The sequence below is a fragment of the Coturnix japonica genome, chromosome Z (genome assembly GCF_001577835.2).
Source record: "Coturnix japonica isolate 7356 chromosome Z, Coturnix japonica 2.1, whole genome shotgun sequence".
In the NCBI taxonomy this organism is placed as follows: domain Eukaryota; kingdom Metazoa; phylum Chordata; class Aves; order Galliformes; family Phasianidae; genus Coturnix; species Coturnix japonica.
The window spans coordinates 23,868,279-23,888,647 of NC_029547.1; the positions used below are offsets into that span (position 1 = coordinate 23,868,279).

A 20,369-nucleotide genomic window follows, 5' to 3' on the forward strand; every position below is an offset into this window, starting at 1 on the left:
TCTTTTTATTTTTTGCTGTTGTTACGTGTTAAGAGATAATGAAAAGGGGAAATGCAAGCAATAAAAGAAACAAAAACAGTACAAAGATTTAGATGGAGCATTTTCCAGTTGTATCCCTGAGAAAGCAATCTTAAGAAACCTACTGAGGCAAATCCAGATTTAGAAACAAGTGTTTCAATTTGGCTACTTGCAAAGCTTAAGTTTTGAGAATTAATTTCTCAAAGTAGTAGAGTTGAGAACATAAGAATAAGAGGTTTAGTCTCCTGTCTATTTGCTCTGGGTAAGGGAACATGAATTTGACTCTTAGACCAAACATACATTAACTAGTCTCCTGAGGACTCCCAGTCTGGTCCCATTTCCTCAGTTAAGGCAGCTGGATTTCCATTTCTCACTTGTGTTGCACAAAGCTCCCTAAAAGCTGTGGTTATCCTGATGGTTCAAATTGACATTCCCAGGACCATGGCAACCAGTAGTGTTTGGAGAAATGTTTGGACCTTTTTGAAATGACAGGAAACAGGCAGAAAAAATTCCACTGCCACCGTCTCCTAATAGTGAAGGAGAGAAGTACAGAGATGTAAACATGAATTCTGGCTTACCATTCCACCCTGATACAAGTAACGTGTTTCCTCCCAGAGCCTACAGCAACCTGCTCATGTCTGCAATTTTTCCACAGTTGACCTTGTCATCTACAAGCAGCCTTGTCTCCCTCACATCTGACTTGTTCTTCTTCACTTCTGGGCAACACAGTCCCCAGGTAACCCTGCCATTTCCAGGAGGAGATATAACGTAATGCATTTTTGCATTTATTTGTATGAGTATAGGAGAAATATGTAGTTAATAGACTCTGCGTGAAGAAAAGAGCAGTTGATTTGAATTGAAGTCAGTCATAGGTAAGTTGATGAGCTTGCAGGGAGACTTGCAGTCAAAACTCTGCGGGGTGGTAGAGAAAACAGAATTTCACAAAAGGAAACTGGAATTTGACCTTTCAGTCATATTGTATTAGAGCACTTCATGCAGGTAGATGCAATGTCAGAGCACTATCTATTCTAATGTCAGTCTGCTGGGTTGTTGTCTGTGTCCACATGGAGCTCTCTCACAGTCAGGGAAGCTGACAGTGGCCTCTGGGAATATTTGAAGAGCTAAGTTCAAGTACAGTTCTTCTAGAAAAGTGAAGCAACATGCTCAGTTGATAGTTTAATTGTTTCTTGTCCCATTCATATGAAATACAAATGAAAGAACTAGCAAACAGAAGGCAACACTGAAACCAGGAGGCACGTTCAGCATGATTGTCACAATTTATTTGAAGGGAGATTTTAAAAACTTTTGGATGCTTTCCTTCTTGGAAAACAGAAGACCGGAAAAATGACATGTTAGCTTAACAAAAACTGTGAAGTCTTTGGTGTAGGCACCCAAGTATACAACTCACACTCATTCCCAGCTTCTGCCTTTTAGGTTGCCTCTACTCTCCCAAAGAAGTAAACAAGCTGGCAAATATAAGCAGATAGCTTCAACCAATCATCCATACAGTCACACTGTAGGATATTCCTTTGACGTGGTTACTAAAATACTACAAGGGATCAGAGCCATGTCACTGAAGTTCAGGGCCAATAATGGCATAGTTCTGTTAGCATAGTGTATGCTCTCTGGTGACAGAGACAGGGTCTGAGGGAATGGCATAGAGCCATGTCAGGGAAGGTTAGGGGAAGGGTTCTTTACAAGAGGGCAGTGGGCATGGGACATGCTGCCCAGGACAGTCTGCACAGTCTGCCAAGTGCTGGAATTCAAGGAGCGTTTATTTTGGTGGTCTGGTGGAGCCATAGGATGGACTTGATTCTTGTGGGTTCCTTTTAACTCGGGATACTCTATGATAAAAAGCATTCTCTAGGTCAAAAAATAAACTGGTATATACTGGATACTATGCAGAGGTAGTAAAAGCATTGACTATTTTAACGATATGGTGCTTTAGAAAAGATCTGTAGTCTTACTGAAATGTTCACTTCAACAATAAGCAGAACATAATTAGCTTAGTTTCTGCAGGAAAATGAGCTTTTTTTTTTTTTTTTTTTTTTCAGTCACCTGCACTCTAAAATCTTACAAATGAATTCAAGAAACTCTGATTGGGATAGATACTTCAAAAATATATGACAGCACAGAAGTCCCATGGGAAATTAAAAGTTGGCTGGCTGGCTAACAGAGACACTATCAACGTGGTTTCTTCATTAATATGACATAAAAAATGAAAATCAGCTGCTGCCCTTCTGGCTGTTCATCAGCTACTCCTCTGTAAGTAACCTGGAACTATGCTTTCTTAGACTGATATTATGGTGTGGAGTTGTTCCAGGGATACATAGGGAATCTGAAGGCAGTGCTGGCTAAAGGAGAGAGACAAAGGAACCAATTTACTACAGACACATGAATGCAGAGGCATCGGACACTAATCTATACAAAACCAGGCTCATTTTCTTGTTTCATGGAACTTTCTTTAAAAGTTAAATAGTACGTGTCAGACACAAAGCGACAGTTAATCAGATAGAGCTCTAGTTGCAAAGCTTTCTCTCTCTGTTTAACTGGGAAGCCCTGTGGATTTTAGACTTTATTAGCATGAGTTTTTCTAACACTGTTTTATGGGAGCATTAGCTACATTGCTACTTTGTAGTGCTATTCAGCCAAATATTAACCTCTTCGAGACTAGAAAATGTGGATTTGGGGAAAGGAGAAAATACTACTGTAAGCTGGTCATCTTCAGTTATTAAAAAATAACACCCAAAACAAACAAACAAACAAACAAACAAAGAAAAAACACCCAACACAGTTATATCTTACTCACCCAGGTGAAAGGTTTAGGTTAGTATAGGCGGTCAAAGATAGGATACCTCTTCTGATAACTACATTTTATTTAACTCAGAGAACAAGGAGCTGGTGGTCCATTTGTGGAGGAAAGACTCAGCTGCAGTCTCTAGACGCTGCAGACAGCCCCTGCTCTCAGAGAAGACAGGACACCCAAGAAGATTTTGAAACAGTGTGAGAAGCTTGTACCACGAATAACTGAGAAAGAAACCTTGCAGGCTCAAGTTTTGGTTCCTCTCAAAAGTGAATTTCACACACTACCTTTTTTGTGGTTTTTCATGTTTTTTGGGAGAGTGGAGGAGGGGAGTGGAGATGAATTACAGTATTATTGCCAAGCAAGTTGCTATAGATTTGAAAATGCAGGCACTCTTTTATGTTAATTTACAGGATTTTAAACTTCTGGTAGTAACATCCTTTAGGTGACTTCTTTAGGTCCAGTCAAACTTATCACAGCCATGCGAATACAGCCAGAAAATCTCAGAATTAATACAAATAGTTTTCATATTTTTAAGGAAGTTGCTTCTAGAATAGAAACTACAATGACACTGCTTAGCCGAGATGTGATGAAACTCAGGATTAAGTCTTGTTTTCAAACCAAATTATTGGAAATGTTGTTATCTGTGATCTGAAAGTGTGTGTGTAGAGTATATTTATACAACCCCAATGGCTATTCAAGCCTTGATATTCACTATCACAGCATAATTTAGAAAATTTAACTCTTGGTCTTCAGCATGTCTGTAATAGACAAGTGAATTTGTTTTACATGTTTTAGAAGGTGCTATCTGGTCTGGATCTTCAGCCAGAATGTTTCTTGCACTAAAATTCATTTAATCTCCTCAATGTAAACCCTACCCACTCACTTATCTGCACTGCTCTGTGAATCTCAGGCATGTAAAACACTCACAAAATGAGATGTATGAAACAGCCTTGCCTAACTTCAAGCTTTGTTTCTAGGCAGTCAACACCTGGGACTTCAAGCTACTGTGACAAAAATGTAAGAAATGTTCTGTCACAGAATGCCAACACCATTGGCAGTCCTGACTGACAGACATCAGAAAGCCCTCATGTCTCACATTTTTACTTCCTAACCTTGTGTGTGATTTTTATCCTTAGAAAATGCAGTGTCTCATGAGCCTTCAAATAACGAATGACCTTATTCCTTTCAATGGGGTCATTAAGAACTCTAACGTTCCAGGTATAAATTCCTGCTACTACTGTGCTCCTTCATTTGTTATTCATATGTGAATCCCTCTGGGTTCCCAATTACTATCCAGCAACAGCAATTGGTTCTTGAAATTATTCCCACAAGACTGACTTTGTAAAGGACACTGCAGTTTACATCTTAGTTCCCTAATTACAGACACAACGCTCGATAAACCTTGAACAACTAGTAATTGGAAGCTAATGGTTACTCTCATTGAATCCCGGTTGACACAGATTTTGTTGCTTGATAACTGACCACAAGTGGGTCATGTGAGAAGGCAGAAGTGAAGAAAGAGTATTAAGGTCATATGCCACCAGTGGGAATTGACTGGAAAAAGTCCTTTATGAAGTGGGGGCCTTACATCCTCAGTTTGTTACAACTCAGTGCACATCTGAAACACCACAGGTGCTACAACTGCATCCCCCTGCTGGGGCAGGAAATAGCAGATAATATTTGTGAGGGAAGGTGGGATAGGTTTCAAAGAGCTTTTTGCCCTGCTGCTGGTATCTTCTCTTTAAGTGCAACAGTGATAAAATACCTTACATCAATTTAGTCAAAGTCTTGGCCCTCATGCTATCTCAAGGGCAAACAGTTTTTGTTACTTTCCCTGCATACTCTCCTTCCACTCCCCACCTCAGAATCAAGGCCATTAGAACAATTAAGAGGATAACCAAGACACTAATTTATTTGACTTTATCAATATTCCTTTTCATTGAGTGTAAAGCAAAATATTTTTATCACAATAAAGTTCACTCTAGTGCTGTATTTAATACTGTTCCCTCATCCAAATATAAATGCAGACCTCTGAAAAAGAACACAAAATATCACAGATGTTCCAGCTGATCATATAAATAATGTAAGATTTCTTAGTAAAAACGATCACCTGTGAAAACATTATCAAGCAAGGGCTTGAGTTAGGGTTACTGGCTTTGATGGTACACTCTTTTTGTTAAGGCAAATAAGAAGAAAGTTTGTGTGGAATTGTATCAGAACCGCTATACATTTGCTACTTTCTTGAAACAGAACATTTTATGAATTAACTCTAAAGTGAAATCAGAAATCTTATAAAATAATCCATGATTTTACATCTCCCTCTATTTTGCATCAGTCCTGTTACCTGTGCTATTTATATTGTCATCATGAAAGTATGACATAAGAGGAACCACCCTGACCCAAATGAAGGTTACATCAAGTCCAGCTTCACCACTTGCCATTAACAGATGTCTGGGAAGTCATAAGACCAACATAAGATCATGGAGCAGGTCCTCCTGGTTACCATATTAAGGCACATATGAGATGAAGAGGTGATCCGAGACAGCCACCATGGCTTCACCAAGGATGGATCCTGCCTGACCAGTTTGGTGGCCTTCAGTGATGGAGTGATGGCATTGGTAGATGGGGAAGCGTGACAGATTTCATCTACCTGGACTTCTACAAAGCTTTTGACATGGTCCCTCACCACATCCTCCTCTCTAAATTGGAGAGGTATGGATTTGTTTGGTGGATTAAGAATTTTTACTGCTGATGTAGACGATGGAATTGTGTGCATCCACAGCAAGTTTGCAGATGACACCAAACTAAATGGTGCAGTTGATACACTGGAGGGAAGGAAAGCCACCCAGAAGGATCTGGACAAGCTGGAGAAGTGAGCCCATGAGGACCTGGTGAGGTTCAACAAGGCCAAGTGCAGGGTGCTGCACTTGGGTCAGAGTAATCCCAGGTATTTATACAGGCTGGGAGAAGAACTCGCTGAGGACAGCCCTGCAGAGAAAGATTTGTGGGTCCTGGTGGATGAGAAACTGGACTTCAGACAGAAGTGTGTGCTTGCAGTCAGGAAGGCCAACTGTGGTCCTTTTCAACCCAGGCCATTCTATTATTCTATGATAAACATATTCCCCTGCCATGTCCTGGAACTCTCTCCCATCTTCCATCCTTCAGGGTCAGGATTTCCTGACCCAGGTATGGTTTTCTGAGTAACATGCTGTCTTCTGGACATTAATCCCATCTTCCTATGGTGGGATACAAACATTTTTTTATCCAGTTTCCTCTGGGAAGGAACTTCACAGACCTGCTACCTGCTGAGTGAAAAAACACCTCCTTTTGTTTGTATTAGACTTAACTCCTTTGACAGTCTGTAGTTTTTGCATTGAAATAATGTTGTCCTTAGTTTCAAGGGAGTCTGGTGATTTATTTTCCAGATCTCTGGCATGGCACTTTCTGGTTGTTGTACAAGACCATGTATCCATTTTAAGCAGACATGCGCACAAATATTGGCTTTTTAGATGGTTGCGTGTTAAATGTGCATGGCAGCACTACACCGAACACAAGAGATTACAACAGAGCAGCAGAAAATAAGGTATGTTCAACACCTGCTTTACTAACACTTCTCCAGTTCCAATTTTGATGGGTTTGAGACACAGGGCAGAGCTTACCTGTTCCCTGGGCCTCACATGGACGATCAGCAGTGCTACCATGCATTGGCATTGTCCTCCACAGATGCTGAAAGTAGTGCATATCCACAGACAGGAGTGTGCCCTTTGGCGAGTTCACTTGCTAGGTTCAGCCTCAAAAACTCTCAGGAGACAACAAAGAAGACTGTCTTTTCTCCACTTGCTTTCACAGTAAGTGAAAACACTGAAATGCTTTTTCTTTTATCCCTTAAACTCCATAATGAGTCTCTTTAATGAGATTAAAAGATAGAATGACAAACATAAACGAAAATATTACATCCCCAGATGGCAGTAAAGTTCATCCAATTTGATCACCTGAAGCAGAAAAAAGCAAAAGGTAAAGATAAATATATCAAAATGTCAGTGCAAGTCTCTTAGGCTTGAAGAGGCTGTTTGCAAGACAGTGAAACAAAACTGCTCTAGTGGCAAAAGCAGCAAAACCATCATAAGCCGAGTGAGGATCATACAGAAGAGAAGTATGGCAAAAGATCAGCTCTGCTTAGGAGAGAGCTCACAACAGGATTAATGGAAAGAACTTTCACTGGAGCATGACACCAGATCTTTGGCTGTGGCAGCTGACATGGGATGCTGATGTTGGTGTATCTGCTGCCTTTTTGTCCCTGACATTTTTCCCTACCTACCCTTGGTAGCATTTTATTATATAGCAATTTCAATATGTAGTGCAGGTGTGCAGAGCTTCCTGCACTGTGCCAGGCACTGTGCACACAGGCAGGCACGTGCAGCCCCATCTTCATAGAGCTTCTGTTACAAACATAAGAGGCAGAGATAGCAACCTAAGACAGGATGGGTAGGCAACATATGAAACTTGTAAGGGCTGTTCCCCTGTGTCTCTCCAGCAGTGAGTTTGACAAGATAATCATGCATCACCAGATATTCACAAGAGCAGAAAGCCACTGTGAGGTACTGGGGAAAGATGAGGAGAGAAACCTTATAGGTTGTAACAAACCTACAGCAGCTGCGGCCCAGTGCTGTCTGCCACTAGTGACAGTTTTGGGATTCTCACTGCTATGGGCTTTGCTGTGTCCCATTGCAATGGGTCCTCTGCCTGGCTGGGTCTAGCCCCAGCACCAATAAAACAATGTCTCAGCAGGGAAAGAGAGGCCACTTTGCAGAAATGCAAAAAAACAGTCAGGGTACTCTGGATACCCTGCAGAAGAGCTCCTATTCTCTTCCTGGACAGAAAGGGTTTCTACTTACTGCACACAGTCACAGGCTTATCTTTATTGTAAAGGAAAAACACAAGCACATGTTTTGGCTCCTAAGTCCTAAAAAGGAGTCATTTGTCTGCTGGCCACTGCATGAAGAAAACAAGGCTAAATTTTCTCTCACAAATAGGGAAAAAAATCATTTTGGGGATGCCCTGACAAATGAGCACTTTGGATTTGAATGACTAGGTTAAAGATGGTTGTGGACACTCCTGTGCTGAAGGTTTGTGCAGTCTGAATAGCCCACAGTGTTAGGCAGAGCCAAGGACATAACTGCATGCAGTTTGACAACTAATCAACAGTTCATCACACCAATGCTGTTCCACAGCAGCTGAACGCAGATCAGACAAGAGCTTGCAAACTGCCCACCAGCAATTGCTGAGTGATAACACATGCAGTTCCCCACATGTTTATGCAGATACTCAGATTTATCTGACAGTTTTATACCCAGAAGCATGATACTCAGTAATTAAAATTAAAAATGTTTTGACAGCCAAAACAAATGGGTATATAAAATAGAAAGCTGTAAAAAGCAGTAGTATCCAAAAAAAAAAAAAAAAAAAAAAAAGAAAGAAAAAAGATCCATAGATAAATCAGAATGCTGCAACAGAGAATGTATTCACATAAGCACGTTAATGTGCAACAGTTCTTAAACACAGGCTTAAGATTCTGACTGGGAGAAAAGTAATTTTCCAGTAACAGCCAAGAGAAACTGTGAGAGATTAAATGAAAACAAACAAACAAACAACTTGGTAAAGAAGGGGTAGAGGAGAAAGGAAGTACATATATTTCCAATGGGAGTTAAATTGTACAGGGAGGTGCTAGGGTGGGGAGATGTGCTGCTGTTCAGAGTTTTCTGCCCACTGCTTTGTCAATAGGGTGGAGGTGAGCACCACAGCATCACAAGGGGGGTGGAGGGTGCTTTTGCTGTGTATCTTCTGCAGGTGTCAATAAGGACCAGTGAAGTCTCTTCATCTCCTGCTATGCTTCTGAAGTCACATAATGCTTATCTTATGCACACAAAAGGCAGGAACTTTCCTGGCTCTGGTTCCCATCTGTACAGTTCTGAATCAGAGGGCAGGTGAGGGCAATCTCCATTTAAAAAAACAAAACAAAACAAAATGACAACAAAAAACCACCCAACCCCACAGTGATTAAGCTGCAAATCTCTTAGATAAATCCCTTCTTACTTTCTCTGAAGGGTCTGCAGCTACTTGCATTACCAAGTGAGCAATGACCTACCCCTGACCTTTTAAGTAGACCCTGTGGCTCAGCAATAGCTCTTAATAGGTCTTCTCCTTTGCTGGTTTACAGCTGACATCAGTCATACTGCCTGGGGTCCTCTGGGTGCAACTGCCCCCTGGCCTTGGTTGGGAACAGGGAAGAGTCTGGGTAAAACAAAACAAAACAAAACAACTCTGCAAAGCTGAAAGCAGAATTAACAGCTGATCGAAAGAGTATTTTCTAGTTTCTGTTTTTGCTTCAGCCACAGGACAGAAAGGGTTTGGGATGAAAGGTGGGTTCAGGAATGGGTGATAGGAGATGACAGAGCAGACCTCTTTTTCCAAGAGGCTTTTACAGTTCCCGCACCTCTATCAGTCAGTCCTGCTGGAGTCATCTATGATTTCTGAGCATACAGTTATGCCCAATGACAATGGGAAGGAAAGTGAAGTTGCAATAACAAGCTTAAATGTAGCCAGGTAGTCAGACAAGGGAGGGTAGCATTTCTGCAGCAATCAAAACATGACTATCTAAGACGCTATCCCTGCACACAGCTCTATGAAACCTACCCCATTCCTTCTTCAGATTGGCTGATTTCACTAGGATGAATGCAGTCTGTCTATGATTTTACCTCACTGGCATAGCTCCAGGTGGCTTCAGTAGGATGCCTTGATTTACTCTAGCCACTATTGAAAACAAAATCCACCACAGGCTCTGGAGATCAGAGACGTCTGTACTGAGCAGTAAGCTGACTGAATAGATGACAGGATGCCGAGACTGATTTTCATGGCTTACTCTCTAATTAGGTGGTTCTTGAAAAGGTACAGCTACAGAGGAGAAAGGCAGAAGTTCTGCGCAGCCATTCCTGGAGAGATATGCTTATGCCATGATTGTGAGGATGCCTGCTCATGGAATAACTTTACTGAGAGGCAGGGTAGGACATATTTGTCTCTTTCAGGAATAGAGAGTTCTGAATGCCAATCATACAAATGAGTCATTCTTTGAAGAAACATCATAACCAGGGTGACACCAATACCCCTCCATTGGGAACTGAAACTTCAGGGCTGCAAAATGTCTTAAAACTGTACTCTGTACTGATTAACTTGGATTTGTGAGTTCTTTTCTGTATATTTTTCCTGTTTATTGCCAAATACATAGGAACTGACTGACCACTGTGTTAACTCCACTGGCATTAAGCTGTAAATCCATAGCTCTAAATAGAGACATGTAGGTATAAATCTGCAGTAGTGCAATAAATACTTGGTCCTTTGAGTCCTGATAACATTACTTCTTCCTCCTCCTAGAGGTAGTTACAATTATTTCTCTCCTTGTATCCTCAAAACCATGAGGTTGCCAAACAAATCTGTATCACCTTCTTTGTATTTGAGAGATGATGTGGTGGTAATTGTATATATCTCCTTGACTGTGAGGTTATTTCATATTGAATCATGGAATCACTGAATCACCAAAGTAGGAAAAGAGCTCTAAGATCATCCAGTACAACTGCCTACCTATCACTAGTATTTCCACCTAAACCATGTTCCCCAGTACAGCATCTAATAGCTTCTTGAATACCTCCAGGAACAGTGACCCCACCACCTCCTTGGGCAGCCCATTCCAGCACCTGACCACTCTCTCAGAGAAGAAGTATTTCCTGACATCCAACCTGAATCTCTCCTAGTGCAACATGAGGCCATTCCCTCTAGTTCTATCATTAGTTACATGGGAGAAGAGGCCAACCCCCACCTCATCACAACCTCCATTCAGATAGCTGTAGAGAGCATCTGCTCATTGCAGTGATGAGCTCCAGGACCATTACTTGATTGATTCTTCATTTGGACTGGTTGTGGTGATTGCCCTAGATGTGTTTTTCTGTCTTGCATATGAGGCTTTTAAATGGCTCCAGTATTTTAGCTGTTCATGTCAGGCACTTAACAAAACGGAAGAGAACTTTCTAAAGGAAATGCATCAACAAAACAGGTGACAGTTTGCAGCTTAATTGTGCTATAGAGAATATGCTTACCATGGCCTTTAGAAGATTCTTGTATGCAGCTGAAGGTCAAAGTCTTTTCAGTTCCTCCCATGAAGAGTCCTGAGGCCCATCTTTCCAAGGGAGTGAGTCCAGCACTGACAAAGCAGACAGTGAGACTGAAGTTTTTTTTTTCCTCAGGTAACCACTCATCACTAAACTCCTCATGGCAGTCTGCTCTGCTAACTCCTTACCAAGAAGCACATATGGGAGGCAAATTTAAGTCCCCCCACCCCTCTCCTCCCTACATCAGTAAAATGATGTACTTGGCAGAGCACATGAGGGAACATGACTTGATACCTATCATAATTAGACTGGAGGGAAGAACAGAGAGAAACTGGTTGAATGCACTGGTATTTTTTACATATTGCTTTTATTCTTTTCTCCCAATGGCCCAAGGTTTAATGTATTCAGTCCTTTTTTTTCTCTGAGGACTGTTTAATGAAAAGCCCTGTGGAAACCAGATTCACAGAGCTGAAAGGAGGCTGAATTCAATTGTAGCCAACCTCCCAAGAGAATGTTCTGAGTTTTAGGACACTGATGAGGAAGTGTCCAAAATGACATTTAAAAAGAGTGTGCCCTTCCAATCTTTCTCATTTCTTTGTCTGGTTCTTCTTTTAGGTAGGGTTTATCCACACAACTATTTTGGTGAAGCTTAGATGGAAACAAGCTGGAGTAGAACACCTATCTCCTTGATCTTCAAGATGCATTGTCTCAACTGATACAGTTGAACACATGCTACTGGTCTTTGTAAGACCACACCCAGAGGCATCAGAGTGAAAAGGATACCACTATTTGATTTTACTTCCCCTTAACGTAAGAAGGAAAACTGCATTATGATTTCAAGTTGTTCTATCTGTTGTTTTCTTTGGTACTGCCTCTCGATGATGAAGAGGTGCTGTTCAGTGGTAATGACTACTGTGTGGTACTTTTTCATTATCAAGGGTGTTGGCAATGGCTATAGACAGATCTCAAAGTTGTCCCTTGCATTATGAATGAAATCATTCTGTTTTTCTGTCCACTAATGGATCTCTCTAAGTGCAAGATCTACAACTGAAACATCTGACAGCTGACCTGCAATCAAACCAATATGTGAAACCTATGTGGTTTCACATATTGAAATATTAGAAAATGGCTAAAGTGGAAATAAATAAATCCTAAAGGATAAGGCAGGCAACCCCCTTCAGAACTAGACCTTGGTTTTCACATGAGGAGTTGTTACCTGTTTGTGCAAACCTTTTCTGAAAGACTCTTACCTGTTTGGACAGGACTGACCCTCTCTGATCATCATTTTTAATTTCAGGGACTCATAACTTTGACCTGTCTATTAAAAAGTCCCTGTCAAATATCTGCTTTCTTTAATTTCCAAGGAAAAGCATGTGAAGCGCATGTGGTCTCCACCAGCTAAGCTTAGATGCCATCAGATCTCCTGTAATAGGTTCAGAGAATTGTTATTTAAAACACCATTAAAATTATTTCAAGATTAAATTCCAAATGGAGAAGCATTAAAATGCATGATCCTCATCTGCATAATGCTCTTCCAGAAATGGCTCTCCTCATTTACAAAGTGCTTCTACTTAGCAAAAGTTAAAAAAAAAATAAATAAAAGCAGATAGTTTTTAATTCACTAGTCAGGAATTCAGAGATATTCAGGGATTACTGAGCATGCACACATCCCAGAAGGTGAGAGACTACATTTTAGGCTGTATAAAGATAAGAATGGGCTGCTGGTTCACTTGACGTTAATGAACATTTACTTACAAGCATCCTAGATTATTAAAAATAACAAAAAATAACAAACAAACAAACAAACAAACAAAAAAGTGTTAAGTAGTAAATTATGTGAAATAGAGATATTGATAAATGAAATGAAATTAAACTTACTACAGGCCTTTCTGTTGCTGAATGGGTGATTGCTTCTATGTCACCATGGAAGCTCTTCCTTTAACACTGCTGGAAAAAAGGAAAAGGAGTTCCATGAATCCGTGATCTATCTTTTTTATTCTTTTTTTTTTTTTTTTTTCCCATTAAGTGTAGTTCTAAAAAGCATGTTCAATAACTTTAAGAATTTAACTTAAAGCATGAAGAAATTTGCAGAAGAGATTCTGCAAAATACCATTGGAAGGAATAACTATTTGTATGACAGTAGACAGCACAGAGGTTAAGCTAACAGTGGCCTTGAAGACAGACCTCTCAGCATACTATTTGCCAAAGAATTAATCTGAAGGTATGTTTTACCACAGTTGTCTTAATATGAGTAACATGGTTTTCAAAAGTCTGGAATATCCACAGACTGCATGAGAGCTAATGACAAGTGGAGGTGTTTAGTCTTTCTGAAAACTGGCTCATTTCTACTTAACTGCAACCACTGTGCAACCACTCTATCCTGAGGTGTTCTACCTGAACCTGAAACACTAATATGCAATAGACTGACCAGTATATTCATGGTACGTAAATTTTATTCCTGTGAAGCAGAGGTACACCTTGTAACTTTAACATATAGTTCAAAACCTCTTCCTTTAATCCAGTGCAAAAATTGTGCACCACTCTTGGCTCACCGATGAAGATCTTACACTGTTTTTGCCTGTGATTTTACACTATCCTGGACACTGAAAGGCTCACGTCACTTCCCCCACACCACAAAAGTTGTAATTTCTTTGGTACTGCTGTTGTATTCTATTAGGTTGTGTGGGTACATTGGTTGTTTTGTCCTGCTTTGTTTTGTTTTGTTTTGGAAAGGCAAACCACTACTGAGTCTAGTGTTAGGTAAGAGAGATTCCTTTACCCGCTTGCTTCTCACCTGCAGAACAGGAACCTGGAAGAGACTGAATAGAGAGGTGGTGAATGTCCTTTACCCAGAGACATTCATGGTCAGGCTGGATGGGGCCCTGAGCAACCTGGTCGAGCTGAAGGTGTCTCTGCTCACAGCAGCCTCACTGACCTTTAAAGCCCTTCCTACACAAACAATTCTATGATTCTATGAACACATATGCAACAGGGAAGAGTGACTGGCTTTCAGACTGACTGGCTCCTTGGACTTGATGGGGAAGGACGGGTCTTGGGGCTGGCTTAGGAAGAGAGAATGTCGAAGGGTCAAGAGAGGGCTCAGCTACTCCAGTGAACTTCTAGAAAGATTTATTCATGTTCTTCTAAGTTTTCTCTGAAAACTCAGGGCAAGAAGGTGAACTATCTGTGCTGGAGAAGTACTCCCCAAGTGATGTGGGACTTCTTGTGGGGCACCATCCAAAGCTGATTGCAGAAATGCAATGTCACAGCAGCTCTCATTGCATGACCCTGGGGTATTGCAAACTACAACACAGAGGCTACTGAACTTACTAGAACATGTGTTCTCTTGCACCATAAAAAGGAAACACAAAGTTATTTCTCTCCTAGACTATTTGTGGATGAAGATAAAGAGCAATTCCTCTGTCATTCTTCCTTCTGTCACCCAGTCTTGAAGAAGGAACACTAAAATATGTGTTAAGTTACCCCAGTTGCTGTTACAAGAAAAGCTCTCAAGCCATTCTCTGTCCTGCTTCAAAGATCAGCACTACCTGGAAAAAAACAAAACACTCTGGTCCCAGTATGTTCACCTAGGAAGAATACAGGGATGCCATCCAGACTTTCAGATGTGGGATCAGGAAAGCCAAGGCACAGGCAGAACTTAACTTGGATAGGGATGTTAAAAACAATATGAAAACATTCTACGGGTACATTGGCCAGAAATGACAGGTCAAAGCAAGTGTACCTCCTTTGGTAAATGTAAAAGGAGAGCTGGCTTCAACAGATTAGGAGAAGACTGAGGTACTAAATGATTTCTTTCTCTTGGTCTTTACTGGCAGCCAGGATTCTAATATTTTTCACGTCCCTGAGCCCTGCATCCCTCAACCTCTAGGTGGGGACTGGGAGATTAACCCCCCCCCCCCCCCTCTCCCACTGTATAAGGACAGAGCCAAGCCCAAGACTGCCTCATGAGACTGAATGTATACAAGTCTATGGGGCCAGATGGTGTGCATCCCAGTGTTCTGAAGGAGCTGGCTGATGTGGCTGCTGAGCCGCTCTCCATCATATTTGAAAAGTCATACTTTCAGGTGAGATCTTGGATGACTGGAGGAAGGGTCACTTCCATTTATAAGAAAGAGAGCAAGGAGGACCCAGGGAACTAAAGGCCAGGGAGTCTCACCTCCATGTCTGGGAAGATCATGAAGCAGATTCTTCTGGATGACGTGCTTGATCACATGAAAATGAGCACATGATCCAAGACAGCCAGCATGGCTTCACCAAGGGAAGGTCATGCCTAACCAATCTGGTGACCTTCTATGATGGGGTGACGGCACTGGTGGACAAAGGGAAGGCAACCAATGTCATTTACCTGGACTTATTCATGGTCTTTGACATGGCCCCTGACCACATCCTTGTCTCCAAATTGGGGAGATGTGGATTTGATGGGTGGACAACCTGGTGAATAAGGAACTGGTTGTAAGGCAAAGGATGGTAGATCAATGGTCCTATATTCAGGAGGAGGCCAGTAACGAGCAGTGTCCCCAAGGGGGCTGTCTTGGGACCAGTGCTCTTTAACATTTTTACTGATGAAATTAATGATGGAATTGAGCACACTCAGCAAGACACCAAGCTGAGTGGTGCGGTTGACACAAAGGAAGAAAGGGATGCCATTCAGAAATCCCCAATAGACTCAAAAGGTGGGCCTGGGTGAAACTTACGAGATTCGGCACAGCAAAGTGCAAGGTTTTGCACTTAGGCTGGAGGAATGCCAGGCATTTATACAGATTGGAGGGAGCAGTCCGTGAATGTAGCCCTGCAGAGAAGGACCTGGTGGACCTGGTGGATAAAAAACTGAACATGAGCCAGCAGTGCGCTCCTACAGCTTGGAAAGCAAGTGGTATCCTGAGATCCAACAGGTGGGAGAGGGAGGTGATTGTCCCTCTCTACTCTGCCCTTGTGAAGCCCTACCTGGAGTCCCAAGTCCAGGTCTGCAGCCCCAGTATAAGAAAGACAGAGAGATGTTGGAGAGGGCACAGAGGAGGGCCACAAAGGAGATCAGAAGGCTGGAGCACCATCCCTACAAAGGCAGGCTGAGGGAACTGGTCTTGTTCAGCTTGGAGAAGAGAAGGCTGTGGGGTGACCTCATCGCAGCCTCCCAGTTCCTAAAGGGAGCATATAAACAGGAGGGGAGCCAACTCTTTGAAAGGGTAGATAATAGCAGAACAAGGGGAAATGGTTTTAAGTTGAAGGAGGGAAGACTTGGGCTGGCTATCAGGGGGATGTTCTTCCCTAAGAGAGTGGTGAGGAGCTGGAACAGGCTGCCCAGAGAGGTTGTGGGTGTCCTGTCCCTGGAAGTGTTCAAGGCCAGGTTGGATGGGGCCCTGGGCAGCCTGGTCTAGTATTAAATGTGGAGGTTGGCAGCCTTGCCTTTGACAGGGAGATTAGAGTTTCATGATCTTTGAGGTCTCTTCCAACCTGAGCCATTCTGTGATTCTATTATTCTATGGTGCAGCTTTAATTCTGTGTCTCTGCTTCAAACACATGTAAAGATTTCAGCTTTGCCTTTTCAAAACAAAAACAAACAAACAAACACCAGAAAACATGTACTTTCTCCTTCAACCCATGGAAAGAACAGCCATGGTACAATTCAGTGGGTGTAAACACAGCTGACACAAGCAGAANATGCCTGAGATAAGTGTAGGGCAAAAGCCAACAACACACTTGGTTGCAGGAACTGAAGCTTCTGCACACAGAGAGATATAAAGCACTTTGAAGGAAGATACTATGTAGTGCAAAGTTTGACCAAAGTTAATATCAGTGTCACACTGCTCATTTTTACCTAAGCAGCTGGGCACCCTTGCCTACCACAAGCAGCAAGAATATGCTTTGTGTCCTAAAGCCACAATCAGCCCTAAAGATGAAATCACCTAGGGGGAAAGTTTTCAAAATGCACTCTCAATTGCCATATGGCATTCAAAAGATCTGAAATTGAGGTTGCATGGGTGGGGGGGGGGAAGAAGTTAATTAAATTGTTAGTAAATAGCTACTAATATTTGCATTGTAGGCATTTAAACTCAGTGTGCTGTCTCTCTTTTGTATCTCCTGCATCTGTTCTGATTTTCTGTTTCATTGTAAATGCATACAGCACTCTAAGAAAAGGCTTCTTGTTCATCTTTGACAGGGAGAAATTAAAAAGACAGGAGGCATTTTGGACTATAATTTTGTTGCTGTTAGCATACAATAAAAGTTGTCTTGCTACACAGACTTTTCAGCTCTTGCAGGTGCTACAGTAAGTATTCTTCTGCACATGGATGTTGTACCTTTCCAACTGCAGCCCATTGTAAAGTTAATATCCAGGGACTGTATCTTTGTGGGAATAGAGGTGAGCTGTACTGTACTGGCACCTGAAAGTTACACCTCGTAACAGTGCTGTTTAGCCAGGTATTACAGAAAACAAGGCAGGAATATAAATCTCTTGAAGAGAAGTTAAAGCAGGCAAAGGAAGGCAGGTGGGCAAGAGCATGAGATCATATATGACACACCCAGAGGGAGTAAAGAAAAGCAATCCAGACCTTTTAGTGCATTTTCTAGAACACTATTCTTCTAGTTTTGTTTCCCTCCAGAATACTCCAGGACAACTCAGCTTACTCAAAACTGTTTCTACGCCAGAAGAAATCAGCTTTTGCCTTTTAAGGAAGATTTAAAACAAAGCAGGGGTAAAGCAAGAACAGGGAAAGAGTAGAATAAGGTATTACTAAAAGGTTGCCCTTCAAATCAGGGAGCCTTTGAAACAGGACCACCTTTGCTTTTCATTTTGGAAACTCTCAGAGTCTGGCCAGAGATAACGTGCTAGTGTAAGCAAGGCTGACCTGAGAAAATGACTCATGGTACCTGGCTCAAAGGTATAGTGAAGTAATATGGGAATGAGGCCTTCATTTCTCTGTAGTGGTAAGTGGAGGATAAGGGTTGTGATGGCTTGTGATGGTTGCTGGAGAGACCCAGCTCAAGACACTTCAGAATGACCTGAGTGCTCCTTGTCAGAAACCAGGCCTGTAGGCCTGACATTTCAGACTGAGAAATCCAAATGCACAAGACACTCCAGAATCACTGCAAAAATCCTTGGAAATGCTCAGTGCTCACCATCATTTATAAATATTCCTTTGTGATCAAATATCCTGTGGATTTTCATTTTCCTCTAGTTAAAAGCAGCGTGTTACGGAGAGCTTCTTTGTGTGCAGAAGCCATGTGAGCTTTTACACCTGCATGCAAAACAAAATAAATGTGTTTTGTTACTACTTTGAACCATATAGCCACTTCTATTAAAAGCTGCATGCAAATAGCTATCTTTAGCATGCCGCAGATTAGTCATATTTGTTTTCCAAGGAAGATTATAAATAGTGTTTAGGGGGGAAACAGAATGTATTCTGCAAATGAGCCCAGATGGAAAACTAACAGATGGCCCAGTACTGTATTTTGTATGCTCAGCCCTACATTTAAATTAAAAAATTTTCATAATTAAGATGAAGATCCGTAACAACACCAGTTACTTGTCCTGTGCAGCGTTATATATCATGCATCACAGGTATCAAGTGCGGCCTTTTCATAAAACAGTTGTAGAATATGTAAGCAAATTTGTTGGGGGGTGGAGGGGGGTGGGAATAAAGAGCAGGAATAAAAAGCAATTCATGGAAATTAAAGAAAGGGGAGAATGAAAACACTGTGTACAAACACATGCCATAAAGGAAAGATACCTAGCACCATCTGGCTTTTTTCCTTTGCAAACTGAATGACCTGCCTCCATTTTCAGAAAAGAAAGGGAAAGAAAGGTCACATTTTTAAAGCCTTTCAGCCTAGAACTGTTAGGCCATTGGGATTTCCTCTTTTCACTGCTTGAATGAAGTGGGGCTCTGTAATTTTAAGAACTAGAAGGTCAGATAAACTGTGATCATATGCACACACTATATTTTGCAAGCAGAAGCAAGGGTAGTGATTTGAATGTTAATATTTTCCTCTCATAAAGCAATGCCTGTATGCATGATTGGAGTAACAGATACAAACAGTTTCTAAATATGGAACTTTACTCCACATGTGGTCTTATGGTCAGGGGATTCAGCAGAATTCACCTCCTTGACACGAGGTGGAACAAGGAGTCCCTCCTCAGCATGAAACCCCATCCTGTGCTTCTCACTGCCCAGAGCATTGCTCCAGAATAGGAGATGTGGCTCCTGTATTCACACCTGACAGCCTCTTGGATGAGAGGAAGGAAGAGGTGCTATTGATAGGCTGCGTTGAAATTGATTGCTCTTGGATCAAGAGGAGTAAGAATAGCTTCAAATCATTTCTGCCTTCCCAGTGTGCTCCCTGTTCTTTTTGGCTGTCCTAATTCATAAGCTAAGCTTCTAGGCATAGCCTTATGGCAAGGGGTACAGCTTCTGTACAAAGGAACAAATACCACCCATGTACTACTGGCAGGGGTTCTGCGGGGGTTAATAAAAATGATACTACCAGTAGACACTCAACTGCAAGTCAGCAACTCACTAGTTTTACAAATCAGTTCACTGTGGTAGAAAACATGCTTTATTATCAGATAGTAGCTGCTTCTCCCACTTTGATAGTCATAACATTTAAGTGTCTTACCGTAGTGCATTAAATAGCATGACTCATGGCGATCATCTTGCTCATTTTTCTGCTCCGCTCATCCCTGTGGAGGGAATTCTAGGTACAGCAGAGTGTCTTGTTTTGCTACAGTATATACTATTTTTGGATGTGTTGTGGTGTCTATTTCAGTGAAAGAATGACTGAAGCTGCATGCCTTGCATTGGAGCACAGCAGGGGATGCTTGTGACAGCTTTCCTCTGCTGCAGAAGTCTATTCCACAGTCACAGGCCAGTTCCCAGGATGTCAAAGGCAAGCCTGCCTTCACGGAACATCTGATAATGAAAATAGCCTAAAAAATATGGGCAAAGATGACAAAGATAAAAAATTCCATTTCAGATAACCCATATGATAGTACACTCAGGCATTTGTTGTCCAAATTGTAAATCCAAGCAAGGTGCTGTTTTCATCCTAGGGAGTGCTATCATACTGTTGCCAATGTTCTTCAGAATCTTCTTTGTAGGTTTGACACTTCTGGAAGATTTCTCCAAGAAAAAATGCCCACTTGTCAATTTCTCCCTCCCTGCTTTTCCTCTTGTGTGTACCACTGATCTGATGGCTGCAGAGACATCTGCTGGTTGTTATATGCTTTGAGTATTAATTAATTGTAAGGAAGACAGAAAATTCCTCAAATCACATTTAGATTCCTTACTCTTTTTTATATTTCTTGAAGTTTGTTGAAATAAAGTTTGATTTGTTGGTGCAGTGGTGGTGTAAAGATTTGAACTAGTCTG

The 20,369-nt window shown here is 41.6% G+C and overlaps 1 long non-coding RNA gene across 2 annotated transcripts; it reads right to left on the reverse strand.

Moving 5' to 3' along the window:
• Positions 1–1,273: 1,273 nt before the first annotated feature.
• LOC107306103 lies at positions 1,274–19,584 on the reverse strand. 2 transcript variants are annotated; one of them, XR_004305621.1, is made up of 4 exons: positions 18,121–19,584; positions 12,862–12,930; positions 10,972–12,406; positions 1,274–6,816 (listed from the first exon to the last, which is right to left on the reverse strand). It is a non-coding gene; the product is annotated as an uncharacterized LOC107306103 (long non-coding RNA). The 2 variants fall into 2 exon arrangements; XR_004305622.1 differs by having other exon boundaries at positions 10,972–11,075; positions 18,121–19,580.
• Positions 19,585–20,369: the final 785 nt, after the last annotated feature.